Here is a 16821-nt window from a genome sequence, read left to right as displayed (position 1 = left end):
TACTCAGTGTCAGAACAGGGGAGAGATGGGCCCCCATCCTAACAGACTGTGGGCGGTTTGTTAAAAAGTCCTCAATCCACCTGCATGTGTGCTGACTGACACCCAGGTTTAGCAGCTTGGATACCAGTCTGCTGGGAATAACTGTATTAAACGCCGAGCTGAAATCCACGAACAGCATCCTCACATATGTTCCCTGATGTTCCAGGTGAGTCAGTGCTACATGGAGAGCGGTGTTGATGGCGTCTTCTGTTGACCTGTTGCCTTTGTAGGCAAACTGATGTTGGTCCAGGGTGGGTGGGAGTGAAGACTGTATGTGCTTCAGAACCAGTTTTTCAAAGCACTTCATCACCGTGGAGGTGAGAGCCACTGGTCTGAAGTCGTTCAGGCTGTTGATTGTGGCTTTCTTTGGAAGAGGCACAATGGTGGCAGACTTGAAACATTTAGGGACAGTGCAGTGGGACACAGAGAGGTTAAAGATGTTTTTGAACACCTCTGCCAGCTGATATGCACAGTCCTTAAGTACCCTCCCTGAAATTCCGTCTGGGCCGGTCGCTTTCCTGGGGTTCACACTGCGGAGCACTCTCCTGACATCCTCTGTACTCACAGTAAGTGCTAGGCTGTCAGCAGTTTGCAGTGGTGCTGTCCTGTTCTCTGCTTCCTCCACTGCAACCCCCTCAAAGCGTGCAAAGAAATAATTCAGTTCCTCCACTAGTGAGTCACTGCTACTGGTGATTGTGTTTTTATTGCCTTTGTAGTTTGTGAGGTGGTGGATGCCTTCCCATGCATGTCGGGGGTTGCCATCACTGAAATGGCCCTCAATCTTCAGCCTGTACGCTGCTTTTGCGTCTTTGATGGCTCTCTTCAGGTTGGACCTGGCAGTGCTGTAAAGTTCGCCATTTCCAGACCTGAAGGCTGTGTTGCGGTCCTTCAGTCGGCACTTAACCTCCCTGGTCATCCATGGCTTGTTGTTTGGAAAGCATCTGATACGCTTGTCAACAGTGACATTATCCACACAAGACTGTATGTAAAACAGGACAGTGGATGTACGGTATATTCCTCTATGTTTTCTTGGAAACATGGAAGCTCCTTCTGGCCAGATCTTGATGGTTTTCACAGAAGGCTTTGTTCTGTTGATGATGGGTCTGTATGCAGGTGTGAGAAAGAGTGATAGGTGATCAGACGTGCTTAGGTGGGGGAGGGTGGAGACTTTGTATCCCTCTTTGATGTTACTGTTAACATGGTCCAATGTATTTCTGCCCCTGGTGGCGTATGTCACATATTGGTAGAATTTGGGAAGGACAGTTTTCAAATTAGCTTGATTGAAGTCTCCTGCTATGATGAAAATCCCTTCAGGGTGAGCAGACTGCAGTGTGTTGATCGTTGTGAGCAGTGTACTTAATGCTATCTTGGTGTTAGCACTTGGAGGAATATACACAGCAATGACAAGGACGATGGTGAACTCTCGCGGCAGATAAAAGGGTCGGCATTTTGCTGTAATGTACTCTAAATCAGGCGAGCAATGCTTCTCTATGATGGTAACATTCGTGCACCACTGATTATTAGAGTAAATACACAGCCCTCCCCCTCTGCTCTTACCGGAGTTTTTATTCCTGTCGCTTTGGTGAGCTGTGCGTCCCGGTAGTGTGATAGCTTCGTCGGGAATCTTGGAGTGAAGCCAGGTCTCAGTTATTATCATTAGCGGGCAGTCCTGCACAGATTTCTGAGCTGCAATCGTAAGTTCCAATTCTCCCATTTTGTTGCTGAGCGATCTTGCGTTGGTTATGTACAGGCTGGGAAGCGCAGGCTTGTGAGGAGCCTTCTTTAGTCTGTTTTTTATTCCAGCCCTGCAACCACGCTTCTGTTTCCTCTCTCTACGCCGCTTGCGTCTGCGTCCCGGTATTGTGATCCATGGAGATCCCGCTGGACGCACGATCTCTTCTGGGATGTTTTCATGTTGGTAGTTCCTGATAAAATCCAACTCTTCACATAAAATCCCGATCTTTAATAAATCCTGTCGTTTATAAGTTGAGTTCGTGAGTGTTTTAATCATGCCGGAAAACAAGTAGACTAACAAAAACAAACAAAACAAAGTACCGTTCAGGAGAGCAAAAGCCGCTGCGTCCGTGCGCGCCGCCATCCACTCGCATGTAAAAATGAGTGATATTTTTAAAAAAAGGATAAAGAGCAAATGACTACATCTAGAATCTAATGCAGGTAGAGAGGATTAGGAAGTCACTCTGGATAACTAACAGACTGCTCTACAGGTGCTCCACATATCTCAGAAAGGGCTCCCAAGTGTTCCTAAATTTAGAGAGGGTGCCTCTCACTGTGCTTCGGATTTTTTTCCAATTTAACAAAATGAAGAATCTCCTTAATCCACAAAGAAAACGGGGGTGAGCTCGGCCGCTTCCTCCACAACAGGATCAGACGCCTAGCCAAAAGAGTTGTAAAGGCGACCAGATCGGCCTCACATTTAGATCACTCTAAAGTGGGAGAAGGAATTCCATAAAAGAGCTCTTAGAGCAGATGGTTCAAAAGGAATGTGTTAAACATTTCAGACCAGAAGTCATGCAGGGAAGGGCGTGTCCAAAACATGTGTATATATGAGGCTGGCGTCTGTTTGCATCTGTCACAAGTAGGTTCAATATTACTATCAAATCTGGATTGTCTGACCTTAGTTATGTGGGCATGATGAAGAATTTTACATTGAATCGGCCCGAGTTTTGCACAAATAGACGAACTTCATTTAAGATGTCCTGCCACATGTCCTCTGAGATCACACATCCTCCTCCCACAGAGTTTTAGTTTTTAATAATGAAGTTGGGCATAATGAATTGATGAGATTATAGATGATGGATATTACACGCATCAAGGTTGGAAATGGTTTAAAAATCAGTAGGAGCTGCTGCTGGGAGACTCGGAAACACTGAGTTTATTCTATGAATAACTACGGACCTGAAGATACCTACAGAAATGCTGTTTAGGAAGACAATATTTCTCGGACAATTGCTGAAAGGACACAACGATATCCTCAACAAATAGTCTTTTAACATGTCAATTCCCAGCGCAGACCAGGCTGGGAATGCTTCATCCATCAAAGAAGGAATAAATGATGGGTTGGCAGCTATAAGACCTAGAGAAGAAGAGGTCTGCAAACCAAAATACCGACTAAATTGTTTCAAACTTTTGAGAATGGACTCAACAATTATATTTTTTAGCAAAAGTTGAAGAGGTAACGGTCATTTTCCATATCTTCCCTATGCCCTAGCACAGTGCACTTGTCACTCTTGACAATATATTTGTAAATCACATTACATGACAGTATTCAGTACTTATTATTACTCCTACATTACCGTAAAGTATTACTCTAATATTGGCCACCCAGTAATAAAACATGACATTAGGTAAGGCTAAACCTCCTAGAGATTTAGGTTTTTGCTAAATATTTTACCAATTCTAGCAATTCTAGTTTTCATGTTCCAGATAAATTCCAAAATAAGACAGTAAATTTTTTTTAAACATGACTGAGGAAGAAAGATTGGAACATGTATAGGAATGCATTTTAACTGAATTGATCCTGGCTTCAAGGGACAGTTAATGACCAACCATTGAAACTTCCTGCAGCCGTCTAATTAAAGCTTCAACACTGGCCTTGAAAAGATCCCCAAATTTTGATGTAAACATGAAGGAGAATTTTGGCATTAGAGACAGAACATGAAGCCTCGCACCGTCGCTGGATGTTCTGGGTTTACATTCGAATATTAATGTAGTCCAAAATGCTCCATCAGTAATGAGCATCTGGAGTTTAATATTTGGACCGTTATAGTATATACTGTATATCTGAAGTTATCTGCTCGTTTCATTCATATTCTATTGAAATATATTTAATAAAGTGTAACTCCTATTTTAGTAGAACATTTCTTAAAAAAAGAAGAATAAAACTACTGAAGTGTAATTGTACGTGATGATTTATGGAGCTAAATAATCATTTTATATTGTTTATTACATTTATACCGGTTATATCTGAGCACACAATCATTCTAAACATGCTGTAAACATGCTGTAATATCTTATATTAGTTTAATCACCATAAATGCAGAACAGTGAATCGTTCTCTCAGCATCAGGAAATAATTAAATCAACAATTAAAGATTAGAGAGTAAAACTGATTTGTGGTAGATGTTCCTCTATGATGATGGAGCAGGATGGAGGTCCTGGTGTGTCTCAGCGTTTCTTCTTCTTAGTATCTGGAGAGTTTTTCCCTTTAACCCTCGGCAGGGGGTTTCGGTCCAGGAGTCTGTAAGGTTAGAAGTTAATAAGATGAAGTTCATTGTAAAAAAAAAGTGCCGTCCAAATAAATCTGACCTGACTGGTAACATTTACATCTACATTTATTTATTATATACACTATATATTTATATATATATATTTAACTATAACTGATAACAGTATAAAACAGTGTTTCTAACGGTTCACTGAGCAGCTTCATTCTAGTTTGTAAATAGAAGCAGGTTTATAATTTGATGCTGTAACAGACTCCAGAAAAGTTGGGACGGAGGCAGAATAAGAGTGAAACGTGTTTAAAGGTTCCACAGTGAGCAGGTGAGTCGGTACCAGGTGAGGGAATCAGGATCAGTCTGTACAAGCAATAATGGGGCGTGGCTCACCACCGTGTTCCAAACTACAGAACAGAACCAAACAGAACAGAACAGAACCAAACAGAACAGAACCAAAAAGAACAGAACCAAACAGAACAGAACCAAACAGAACAGAGCCAGACAGAACAGAACTAAACAGAACAACAGAACCAAACAGAACAGAAGCAAAAAAGGTGGAAATCAGATGGAGCTAAATCAGGACTATAAGCGTCTCTCAGACACGAGTGATTACTACAGAACAGAACCAAACAGAACCAAACAGAACAGAACTAAACAGAACAGAACCAGACAGAACAGAACCAAACAGAACAGAACCAGACAGAACAAACAGAACAAACAGAACCAGACAGAACAAACAGAACAGAACAGAACCAAACAGAGAACAGAACAGAACCAAACAGAACTGAACAGAACTGAACTGAACAGAACAGAACCAGACACAGAACCGAACAGAGAACAGAACAGAAGCAAACAGAGAACAGAACTAAACAGAACTGAACAGAACAGAACAGAAGCAAACAGAGAACAGAACTGAACAGAACAGAACCAGACAGAACAGAACTAAACAAAGAACAGAACAGAATAGAACTGAACAGAACTAAACAGAACAGAACCAAACAGAACAGAACAGAACCAAACAGAACAGAACCAAACAGAACAAAACCAAACACAACAGAACCAAACAGAACAGAACCAAACAGAACAGAACAGAACCAAAAGAAACAAAACCAAACAGAACAGAACCAAACAGAACAGAACAGAACCAAACAGAACAGAACCAAACAGAACAGAACCAAACATAACAGAACAGAACAGAACCAAACAGAACAGAACCAAACAGAACAGAACCAGACAGAACCAAACAGAACAGAACCAAACAGAACAGAACAGAACCAAACAGAACAGAACCAAACAGAACAGAACCAAACAGAACAGAACAGAACCAAACAGAACAGAACAGAACCAAACAGAACAGAACCAAACAGAACAGAACCGGACAGAACAGAACCAAACAGAACAGAACCAAACAGAACAGAACAGAACCAAACAGAACAGAACAGAACCAAACAGAACAGAACCAAACAGAACAGAACAGAACCAAACAGAACAGAACAGAACCAAACAGAACAGAACCAAAAGAAACAAAACCAAACAGAACAGAACCAAACAGAACAGAACAGAACCAAACAGAACAGAACAGAACCAAACAGAACAGAACCAAACAGAACAGAACCAAACAGAACAGAACAGAACCAGACAGAACAGAACCAGACAGAACAGAACCAAACAGAACAGAACCAAACAGAACTCTCTTAGACACGCCCAGTTCCTCCTCCACGCTCACTGAGCAGAAGCACAGTATACATGTGAGGAACCTGTATGAAGGTCCTGGTATTATTGTTATTACTGTTATCATCATGAAGAGCTTCTCTGTACCTGGTTCTTCTTCTTCTCCTCAGGCTGATGGTTGGGACCGCACCTATATAAAGAGTAAAACCTGATTCAGACCTGAAGTGTTCGTGAGTTCATCATTCATCACAACACGGTTTTACACAAAGAGAACTCAGGTAAAATTTACCACACTGAGGAGGAACCTGAGCTCCACTTAACCAGGTCACAACATCTCCACTGGCTTCAGATTCTCAACCTGCTTCAGAACGTTTACTCTCTGTCCTGCTGCAGAACCCAGTTACACCTCAGATTCAACTCACAGACAGCTGATCTTAACTATAAGATTGTGTTGGAAACATTAGGGATGGTCCTTTCTCTGTTTGGCCCGGAGAACATGACGAACAGAGAGCAGGCTGTGCCTTCATTTACCAGCCGGGACGGGCGTGGTGGGTTTATCTGTTACACCTAAAGCCTAAACACGGCTTTGTAACAAAATACAGCAGAATTTACACTGCTTTACCTGAGTTATCTTGTGTAAAATTACAGGTTTATTGAATTGAACTTGTTTAATTAGAAATATACAATATCAGAAGCAAAAGGAAAACAGAACAAGTATTTTATCCACACGACTGTAAATAAGTTTTTATGTACTTACTGGATTATCTCAGTTTTATTTGAGACATTCGTATTGATATAAGCTGTCCAAATACCTACAAACAGAAAACACACAAGACTGAAATAAAATAAAGCGTAATAAATAAGTTTTTACATGATTCTGTTTTACTGTGAAGTTGTGATGGTGTCTGAGGTAAAGCTTCCTGGTTAAATCCCTCTATCCTAAAGACTTGAGACTTGACTGGGACTCTAGGATAAAGACTCGTGACTTGACTCGGACTCTAGGATAAAGTATCGTGACTTGACTGGGACTCTAGGATAAAGACTCGTGACTTGACTGGGACTCTAGCCTAAAGACTCGTGACTTGACTGGGACTCTAGGATAAAGACTCGTGACTTGACTGGGACTCTAGAATAAAGACTTGTGACTTGACTTGAACTCTAGGATAAAGACTCGTGACTTGACTGGGACTCTAGGATAAAGACTCGTGACTTGACTCGGACTCTAGCCTAATGACTCGTGACTTGACTCGGACTCTAGGATAAAGACTCGTGACTTGACTCGGACTCTAGCCTAAAGACTCGTGACTTGACTCGGACTCTAGCCTAAAGACTCGTGACTTGACTGGGACTCTAGGATAAAGACTCGTGACTTGACTGGGACTCTAGGATAAAGACTCGTGACTTGACTCGGACTCTAGCCTAAAGACTCGTGACTTGACTCGGACTCTAGCCTAAAGACTCGTGACTCGACTCGGACTCTAGCCTAAAGACTCGTGACTTGACTCAGACTCTAGGATAAAGACTCGTGACTTGACTCGGACTCTAGCCTAAAGACTCGTGACTTGACTCGGACTCTAGCCTAAAGACTCGTGACATGACTTGAACTCTAGGATGAAGACTCGTGACTTGACTGGGACTCTAGGATAAAGACTCGTGACTTGACTGGGACTCTAGTCTAAAGACTCGTGACTTGACTGGGACTCTAGCCTAAAGACTCGTGACTTGACTCGGACTCTAGCCTAAAGACTCGTGACTTGACTGGGACTCTAGGATAAAGACTCGTGACTTGACTCGGACTCTAGCCTAAAGACTCGTGACTTGACTCGGACTCTAGCCTAACGACTCGTGACTTGACTGGGACTCTAGTCTAAAGACTCGTGACTTGACTTGAACTCTAGGATAAAGACTCGTGACTTGACTGGGACTCTAGTCTAAAGACTCGTGACTTGACTTGAACTCTAGGATAAAGACTCGTGACTTGACTGGGACTCTAGTCTAAAGACTCGTGACTTGACTTGAACTCTAGGATAAAGACTCGTGACTTGACTGGGACTCTAGCCTAAAGACTCGTGACTTGACTGGGACTCTAGTCTAAAGACTCGTGACTTGACTTGAACTCTAGGATAAAGACTCGTGACTTGACTGGGACTCTAGTCTAAAGACTCGTGACTTGACTTGAACTCTAGGATAAAGACTCGTGACTTGACTGGGACTCTAGTCTAAAGACTCGTGACTTGACTTGAACTCTAGGATAAAGACTCGTGACTTGACTGGGACTCTAGTCTAAAGACTCGTGACTTGACTTGAACTCTAGGATAAAGACTCGTGACTTGACTGGGACTCTAGGATAAAGACTCGTGACTTGACTGGGACTCTAGTCTAAAGACTCGTGACTTGACTTGAACTCTAGGATAAAGACTCGTGACTTGACTGGGACTCTAGTCTAAAGACTCGTGACTTGACTTGAACTCTAGGATAAAGACTCGTGACTTGACTCGGACTCTAGGATAAAGACTCGTGACTTGACTGGGACTCTAGTCTAAAGACTCGTGACTTGACTTGAACTCTAGGATAAAGACTCGTGACGGTGTCTAACAGACTGAAGACCAGATGGAGAATCACATTCCTGCTGCAGCAACAGTGACCCCTACTGCTTGGTTATGGAATCAGCATAAATGGTGGTACAGTGTGTTCCTCCATACATGTTAAGGCTCTGCCATGCCACTATTTTACTATTTTAGTCAAACCTTAGAGTCTGAACCACTCCCATCCACTTTAACACTATTTATTTATATCTAATTATATTAAAATACAACCCAGACATCACATAATAGCATGAGCTTAATTAATAACATGACCTTCATTAATTGTATTGTTGTTTACATTTTATTTATGAGAAATAACAACGTTGGTACCTGGTGCTGGTACATGATTCCATTTCCCATCAGAAGACTCATGCAATTCTGGTAGCTGCTTTGAATCAGTCTCATCACGTTCCTGCGTTAAATAAAGGTTATAAGCTTTAGGGATTCAAACCCAGAACCTTTAGAGATCAAGTGCATTAGTAAATCACCACTGAGAGAGTGGACGAGACCGAACAGCAGTTCTGTTACTGTGGGTGTGTGATGAGACCCCCCATGAGGACGTTGAAGATGGTGTTACTGTATGACAGGACTAGTGGAAGGACACGAATATGCTGGATAGCATCATCAGGGGCGAGTCTGTTCATTATTAAACCTGTCGCTGTTAGAACATTCAGCAAAGCTTTATTTTAAAAATCTAATTCTGCTATTAAGCCACAAGAGGGCAGTAAAGAAGTCACATGTTGCTCTATATATATTAACCCACAACACACACACTGTGTAAATGTTCCAGCAGCTTCCGGTGTAGTGATGAAGCGTTGCTCCCTACTCCCTACACACTCTGAAGTTCACTTCATTTGAACATTCTCGTTCCCTTTGGATCAGAATCTCACTTAAAATGGTGGAGTACCCTACGTAGTGCACTTCACAGGAACGACCGGGGTGAATGGAACGCTCCTACAGAATCGGTGCTAATGGTTGTAAGAGCGCTTTCTGAACCAATCAGAGCTTCTGATTGTAATTGTTAGTAAGAAATGCTGTTATTTGCATTTATTCGGTTTGCGTCACACAGATGACGTGGTAATGAAACGCTCGATCGGCTTTCTAACCACTTCCTGTTTTACTTCACCACCGGGAAAAGTTTGGAGGTTTTTAATTATAAGCACATTTACAAAATAACGGATTCTGTTCCTAATGGGACGCACGCTTATAAATGTAATAGCATCTGGAAGAACAGAAGCTAAGGTAAGCAGCGGTTATGATGGTTTTTGCCGTGTTTGGGATTTTGGCCGCTGTGCCGTGATTTATCGAGCGCTTTTGTTCTGTAATGAAAACAAAACGTATCAGTTGAAGCTTTTAACTGGAACCTTCTTGTTACAGAAATTACATTCATTTACACGATGAGGAGGAAAGTAAAGACACGAAGTAAAACGGCTAAATACACTCGCTAATCTGTTGTTGTTTTTATCTGAACTTACAGATTATTTCTTTATTTCTACGCTACATTTATAATATATGTTTTGTGTAGATTATATTGACTCTTGACTCGACTCGGACTCGTATTTTGTGACTGGTGAACATATCTGCCCTGTACTCACCCCACAGGAGCATTAGTGATAGGGTAAAATGTACCTTAGTATCTGTGATCTTTTCCTCTTGCCGTCAGATGAAGAATGTGATGTAACCGCCAACACCCACTGCTGCTCCTAACACCAGCTGGGAAAATATACGGGAGCTCATATTTCCTGTCCAGAAACACATTCACTTCATTAGCTTCTGTTGTAGCCTAGCGGTTAAGGTACTGGACCAGTAATCAGATGGTTTCCGGTTCAAGCCCCACCACTGCCAGGTTGCCACTGATGGGCCCTTGAGCAAGGCCCTTAACCCTCAATTGCTTAGACTGTATACTGTCACAGTACTGTAAGTCACTTTGGATAAAAGCGTCTGCTAAATGCCAAAAATGTAAAATGTTGTTTTTAATAGGTGCAAACTAGCCGTATTTATATGGGCACAGAGAAGTCATCAGCTATAATACATTAGTAGTGAGGAATTAGAAGTCCATTTACATTTACATTTTTAGCATTTAGCAAACACTTTTATCCAAAGCAACTTGCAGTACAGTGACAGTATACAGTCTAAGCAATTGAGGGTTAAGGGCCTTGCTCAAGGGCCCAACAGTGGCAACCTGGCAGTGGTGGGGCTTGAACCGGAAACCATCTGATTACTGGTCCAGTACCTTAACCACTAGGCTACAGTCCATACTATCAAGTTAAAGGACATCATCAGCAAAACATCATCTAACTTGCTGTCCGTATATTTTTGAATCAGGAACAAAACTGATCCCATTGATCTCCGGATGCCGTTATCGCTCGCCCCCATGCAGCGCCATCGATTAGCCAGCAGAGGTCGTAACTGCATCAGTTAGGAGAAATCCCCTCAGGTTCCCCCTACAGACCACGAGCCTGTCGTTCGTGTAGGCGCCCAGCCTGCCGGTAGCAGAGGGGGCGGGAGGATTTAATATAGAATAACTATAGAATGGAAATCAGTGTGAATCCTGAGCTGCACTGAGACGCTGCTTCCACCTAGTGGTGATTGGGGACAATAACACCTGAAGTTTGTTGGAAATGGAAACAGAGGGGGGAACACTGATGGAACACTGATGGATGGGCAGTTGTAGCTTAGCGGTTAAGGTACTGGACTAGTGAGAAGAAGGTTCCTGGTTCAAACCACACCCTTGCCAGGTTGCCACTGTTGGGCCCTTGAGCAAGGCCCTTAACCCTCAATTGCTTAGACTGTAAGTCGCTTTGGATAAAAGCGTCTGCTAAATGCCAAAAATGTAAATGTAAATGAAACACAGAGGGGAACACTGATGGAAGACAGGGGGAACACAGGGGGGGAAACAGGGGGGAACACAGGGGGGAATACTGATGGAACACAGGGGAAAAAGAGGGGAGAACACTGATGGAACACAGGGGGAACACAGGGGGGAACACAGGGGGGAATACTGATGGAACACGGGGGAAGACAGAGGGAACACGGGGGAACACTGATGGAACACGGGTGAAACACAGGGGGAACACTGATGGAACACAGGGGGGAACACTGATGGAACACAGGGGGAACACAGGAAGAACACAGGGGGGGATACTGATGGAACACAGGGGGGAACACAGGGGGGAACACAGGGGGAACACTGATGGAACACAGGGGGGAACAAAGGGGAAAACACAGGGGGGAACACTGATGGAACACGGGGAACACAGGGGGGAACACAGGGGGGGATACTGATGGAACACAGGGGGGAACACAGGGGAACACTGATGGAACACAGGGGGGAACACAGGGGAACACAGGGGGGGACACTGATGGAACACAGATATGATATGATATGATATAGATATATAGACACTGATGGAACACAGGGGGGAACACTGATGGAACACAGGGGGGAACACAGGGGGGAACACTGATGGAAAACAGGGGGGAACACAGGGGGAAACACTGATGGAACACAGGGGGAAACACTGATGGAACACAGGGGGAACACTGATGGAACACAGGGGGGAACACAGGGGGGAACACTGATGGAAAACAGGGGGGAACACAGGGGGAAACACTGATGGAACACAGGGGGAAACACTGATGGAACACAGGGGGAACACTGATGGAACACAGGGGGGAACACAGGGGGGAACACTGATGGAACACAGGGGGGAACACAGGGGGAAACACTGATGGAAAACAGGGGGGAACACAGGGGGAAACACTGATGGAACACAGGGGGGAAACACTGATGGAACACAGGGGGGAACACAGGTGGAACCACTGATGGAACACAGGGGGGAACACTGATGGAACACGGGGAACACAGGGGGGAACACTGATGGAACACTGATGGAACACAGGGGGGAACACTGGGGGAACACAGGGAGGAACGCTGATGGAACACAGGGGGGAACACTGATGGAACACAGGGAGGAACACTGATGGAACACAGGGGGGAACACTGATGGAACACAGGGGGGAACACAGGGGGAAACACAAATGGAACACAGGGGGGAACACAAGGGGAAACACAGATGGAACACAGGGGGGAACACTGATGGAACACTGGGGGAACACAGGGGGGAACACAGGGGGGACCACTGATGGAACACAGGGGGGAACACTGATGAACACAGGGGGGAACACTGATGGAACACTGGGAACACGGAAGGAACACTGATGGAACACAGGGGGGAACACAGGGGGGAACACAGGGGGAACACGGGGGAACGCTGATGGAACACAGGGGGGAACACTGATGGAACACAGGGGGGAACACTGATGGAACACGGGGGGAACACAGGGGGAAACACAAATGGAACACAGGGGGAACACTGATGGAACACAGGGGGGAACACAGGGGAACACTGATGGAACACAGGGGGGAACACAGGGGGGGACACTGATGGAACACAGATATGATATGATATGATATAGATATATAGACACTGATGGAACACAGGGGGGAACACTGATGGAACACAGGGGGGAACACAGGGGGGAACACTGATGGAAAACAGGGGGGAACACAGGGGGAAACACTGATGGAACACAGGGGGAAACACTGATGGAACACAGGGGGAACACTGATGGAACACAGGGGGGAACACAGGGGGGAACACTGATGGAACACAGGGAAGAACACAGGGGGAAACACTGATGGAAAACAGGGGGGAACACAGGGGGAAACACTGATGGAACACAGGGGGGAAACACTGATGGAACACAGGGGGGAACACAGGTGGAACCACTGATGGAACACAGGGGGGAACACTGATGGAACACGGGGAACACAGGGGGGAACACTGATGGAACACTGATGGAACACAGGGGGGAACACAGGGGGGAACACTGGGGGAACACAGGGAGGAACGCTGATGGAACACAGGGGGGAACACTGATGGAACACAGGGAGGAACACTGATGGAACACAGGGGGGAACACTGATGGAACACAGGGGGGAACACAGGGGGAAACACAAATGGAACACAGGGGGGAACACAAGGGGAAACACAGATGGAACACAGGGGGGAACACTGATGGAACACTGGGGGAACACAGGGGGGACCACTGATGGAACACAGGGGGGAACACTGATGAACACAGGGGGGAACACTGATGGAACACTGGGAACACGGAAGGAACACTGATGGAACACAGGGGGGAACACAGGGGGAACACGGGGGAACGCTGATGGAACACAGGGGGGAACACTGATGGAACACAGGGAGGAACACTGATGGAACACAGGGGGGAACACTGATGGAACACGGGGGGAACACAGGGGGAAACACAAATGGAACACAGGGGGAACACTGATGGAACACAGGGGGAACACAGAGGGAACAGAGGGGGAACACTGATGGAACACAGAAAGGAACACTGATGGAACACAGGGAGGAACACTGATGGAACACAGGGGGGAACACAGGGGGAAACACAAATGGAACACAGGGGGGAACACTGATGGAACACAGGGGGGAACACAAGGGGAAACACAAGGGGAAACACAGATGGAACACAGGGGGGAACACTGATGGAACACAGGGGGGAACACAAGGGGAAACACAGATGGAACACAGGGGGGAACACTGATGGAACACAGGAAGAACACAGGGGGGAACACAGGGGGAACACAGAGGGAACAGAGGGGGAACACTGATGGAACACTGGGAACACGGGGGGAACACAGAGGGGAACACTGATGGAACACAGGGGGAACACGGGGGGAACACTGATGGAACACAGGGGGAACACAGGGGGGAACACTGATGGAACACAGGGGGAACACAGAGGGAACACAGGGGGGAATACTGATGGAACACAGGGGGAACACTGATGGAACACGGGGGAACACGGGGAACACAGAGGGAACAGAGGGGGAACACTGATGGAACACAGAGGGGAACACTGATGGAACACTGATGGAACACAGGGGAACACATGGGAACACAGGGGGGAACACAGGAGGGAACACAGGGGGAACACTGATGGAACATGGGGGAACACTGATGGAACACAGGGGGAACACAGGGGGAACACAGGGGGGAATACTGATGGAACACACGGGGGGAACACAGGGGGGAACACAGGGGGAACACTGATGGAACACGGGGGAACACAGGGGGGAACACTGATGGAACACAGGGGGGAACACAGGGGGAACACAGGGGGGAACACTGATGGAACACAGGGGGGAACACAGGGGGGAACACAGGGAGTACACTGATGGAACACAGGGGGAACACAGGGGGGAACACTAATGGAACACAGGGGGAACACAGGGAGAACACTGATGGAACACAGGGGGAACACAGGGAGAACACTGATGGAACACAGGGGGAACACAGGGAGGAACACAGGGAGAACACTGATTGAACACAGGGGAAACACAGGGAGAACACTGATGGAACACAGGGGGGAACACAGGGGGAACACAGGGAGAACACTGATGGAACACAGGGAGAACACTGATGGAACACAGGGGGAACACAGGGAGGAACACAGGGAGAACACTGATGGAACACAGGGGGGAACACTGATGGAACACAGGGGGGAACACAGGGGGGAACACAGGGGGAACCACTGATTGAACACAGGGGGAACACAGGGGGGAAACACAGGGAGAACATAGGGGGGACCACTGATGGAACACGGGGGAACACTGATGGAACACAGGGGGGAACACAGGGGGAACACAGGGAGAACACTGATGGAAAACAGGGGGGAACACAGGGGGAACACAGGGAGTACACTGATGGAACACAGGGGGGAACACAGGGGGGAACACAGGGGGGAACACGGGGGAACACAGGGGGAACACTGATGGAACACGGGGGAACACAGGGGGAACACTGATGGAACACAGGGGGGAACACAGGGGGAACACAGGGGGGAACACTGATGGAACACAGGGGGGAACACAGGGAGTACACTGATGGAACACAGGGGGGAACACAGGGGGAACACAGGGGGGAACACTGATGGAACACAGGGGGAACACGGGAGAACACTGATGGAACACAAGGGGAACACAGGGAGAACACTGATGGAACACAGGGGGAACACAGGGAGGAACACAGGGAGAACACTGATGGAACACAGGGGGAACACAGGGAGAACACTGATGGAACACAGGGGGGGAACACAGGGGGAACACAGGGGGGAACACAGGGGGGAACACTGATGGAACACAGGGGGAACACAGGGAGAACACTGATGGAACACAAGGGGAACACAGGGAGAACACTGATGGAACACAGGGGGAACACAGGGAGGAACACAAGGAGAACACTGATGGAACACAGGGGGAACACAGGGAGAACACTGATGGAACACAGGGGGGAACACAGGGGGGAACACAGGGAGTACACTGATGGAACACAGGGGGGAACACAGGGGGAACACAGGGGGGAACACAGGGGGGAACACTGATGGAACACAGGGGGAACACGGGAGAACACAGGGGGGAACACAGGGGGAACACAGGGAGAACACTGATGGAACACAGGGGGAACACAGGGAGGAACACAGGGAGAACACTGATGGAACACAGGGGGAACACAGGGAGAACACTGATGGAACACAGGGGGGAACACAGGGGGAACACAGGGGGGAACACTGATGGAACACAGGGGGAACACAGGGAGAACACTGATGGAACACAAGGGGAACACAGGGAGAACACTGATGGAACACAGGGGGAACACAGGGAGGAACACAAGGAGAACACTGATGGAACACAGGGGGAACACAGGGAGAACACTGATGGAACACAGGGGGGAACATGCCCCCGTCCTGACTTTTACAAAGTATAATAATGAAGTTGATCAGTATAACATCGGAAATCAAATAAAGATTGAAGAGAATAAAACACGTCACACATGTGATGTTGCTGGTTAAAGCTGCAAAACTGCCAAGCTGCCAATGTCGGGCCCTTGAGCAAGGCCCCTAACCCTTGCATTGTATCAGTCACAACTGTAAGTTTTTTCGGGAAAAAGGGATTCATGTAAATTATGGCAATTCTTACCGCCCTGGGTGGGAACACAGGGGGGAACACAGGGGGAACACAGGGGGGAACACTGATGGAACACAGGGGGGAACACAGGGAGTACACTGATGGAACACAGGGGGGAACACAGGGGGAACACAGGGGGGAACACTGATGGAACACAGGGGGAACACGGGAGAACACTGATGGAACACAGGGGGAACACAGGGAGAACACTGATGGAACACAGGGGGAA

Source organism: Trichomycterus rosablanca, chromosome 4, assembly GCF_030014385.1.
Source record: "Trichomycterus rosablanca isolate fTriRos1 chromosome 4, fTriRos1.hap1, whole genome shotgun sequence".
Classification (NCBI taxonomy): Eukaryota; Metazoa; Chordata; class Actinopteri; order Siluriformes; family Trichomycteridae; genus Trichomycterus; species Trichomycterus rosablanca.
The sequence above is the reverse complement of the archived record's forward strand: the minus strand, read 5'-3'. Positions refer to the sequence as shown.